At 48.8% G+C, this 1,859-nt stretch overlaps 1 protein-coding gene across 2 annotated transcripts in view; it reads left to right on the top strand.

Moving 5' to 3' along the window:
- POLD1 (DNA polymerase delta 1, catalytic subunit) overlaps positions 1-1,859 on the top strand; it is a 33,032-nt gene that overhangs the window by 8,016 nt on the left and 23,157 nt on the right. Inside the window, exon 1 of one of the 2 annotated variants that reach the window (XM_037732799.1) lies at positions 103-139. The exons of the other annotated variant lie outside the window; for it this stretch is intronic. The gene's annotated coding sequence lies outside the window, so the exon portion shown is untranslated. Of the gene's footprint in view, positions 1-102; positions 140-1,859 lie in introns of those variants that run through there. 2 annotated transcript variants of the gene reach the window in all.

Raw genomic sequence — 1,859 nt, 5'->3', positions numbered from 1 at the left:
CTTTCTTTTTTTTTGAGACAGAGCCCTGCTCTGTCACCCAAGCTAGAGTGCAGTGGCGCAATCTCAGCTCACTGCAACCTCCACCTCCCAGGTTCAAGCGATTCTCCTGCCTCAGCCTCCAGAGTAGCTGGGATTACAGGTGCCTGCCGCCATGCCCAGCTACTTTTTGTAATTTTAGTAAAGACAGGGCTTCACCATGTTGGCCAGGCTGGTCTTGAACTGCTGACCTTGTAATCTGCCCACCTTGGCCTCCCAAAGCACTGGGATTATAGGCGTGAGCCACCGCGCCTGTCCCTGCTGGCCCCTTTCTAATGCTGAGGGTCTGTTATGAACCTCCCTGAGCATTTATAACATATACCCTGTCAGTTCAGAAGTTCTCCATGATTTTTTCAGGTCTAAGCTGTTGTACCAAGGAGCCCCCAAAGCACAGTGGCCCAAGAAAGAGACAAATTGATTTCTACACATAATACTTTGACAAGTGTGCAGGGTTAGCAGACAGCGTTGCTCCGGAAGGTTGTTGGGGAGCTCAGTGTTGTCCCCGCCCTTGTGGTTGACTCCCCACTACATCCACGTTCCAGCCATTGTGCAGGGGAAGAGGGTGGGGGGATGTCCCAGTAGCTGCACACCTCAGGATCACTCTCATTCCTCGAGGGAGAACTTAGTCACATGACCATCCTGGCAGTGCACCCTGGGAAATGTAGTCTTCAGCTGGGCAACCTGTGGCTGCTCTGGAGATTCAGGGTCGGAAAGGTGTGTTCTGTTGCAAAAAAGCAAAGCAAAGCAAGGCTGGGCGCCGTGGCTCACGCCTATAATCCCAGCACTTTGGGAGATCAAGGCACACAAATTGCCTGAGGTCAGGAGTTCGAGATCAGCCTGACAAACGTGGTGAAGCCCTGTCTCTACTAAAAATACAAAACATTAGCAGGGCATGGTGGCACGCACCTGTAATCCCAGCTACTCTGGAGGCTGAGGCAGGAGAATCACGAATGCAGGAGGTCAAGGTTACAGTCAGCCGAGATCAGCCACTGCACTCCAACTTGGGTGACAGAGTGAGACTCCATCTAAAAAAATCAATTAACTAAAAAGGTGAAGTGAGGACTGGATATGGGGCAATCGTTATGAGATTCAGGGGTGTTCACTTGAACCTAGGACAGCTGACCTGCTCACCTCCCTCTTCCCAGCCTCGTCTGGGATCTGCCCTAGGTTCCAGTCATCCCCTCTCTCAGCCCGGACCCTAGGAGACAAGTACTTTCTTTTTCTTCTGAGCTGGAGTTTCGCTCTTATTTTCCAGGCTGGAGTGCAGTGGCGCAATATTGGCTCACTGCAACCTGCACCTCCTGGGTTCAAGCGATTCTCCTCCCTCGGCCTCCCAAGTAGCTGGGATTACAGGCATGTGCCACCATGCCCAGCTAATTTTGTATTTTTTAAGTAGAGACAGGGTTTCACCATGTTGGTCAGGCCGGTCTCAAATGCCTGACCTCAACTGACCCACCCACCTTGGCCTCCCAAAGTGCTGGGATTACAGGCATGAGCCACCATGTCCGGCCAGGGACAGGTACCTTTTAAAAATTTATTTTTCTGATATTCAAATTAATAGGAAGGTTGAAAGAATAAATAGTGTAAAGAACACTGGCACACACCCTTGGCCCAGGTCACCTGTTTCAACACTCCGCCCTGTTTATGACTCGCATGTGTGTTTCTTATCTCCTGTCTCTCTGTATACGTACACACACTTTTTACAAATCATCTTGAATATGCTGAATATCTTGCAGACATTATGGCCATTTACTTCAAAATACTTGAGTGTATATCTCCTAAGAATATTCTTTTTTTTTTTTTTTTTTTTTTTTTTTTTTTTT

This window comes from Cebus imitator, unplaced genomic scaffold (genome assembly GCF_001604975.1).
Source record: "Cebus imitator isolate Cc_AM_T3 unplaced genomic scaffold, Cebus_imitator-1.0 Scaffold473, whole genome shotgun sequence".
In the NCBI taxonomy this organism is placed as follows: Eukaryota; Metazoa; Chordata; class Mammalia; order Primates; family Cebidae; genus Cebus; species Cebus imitator.
Note: the sequence above shows the minus strand (reverse complement) of the source record. Positions and strands in the feature narration are given on the sequence as shown.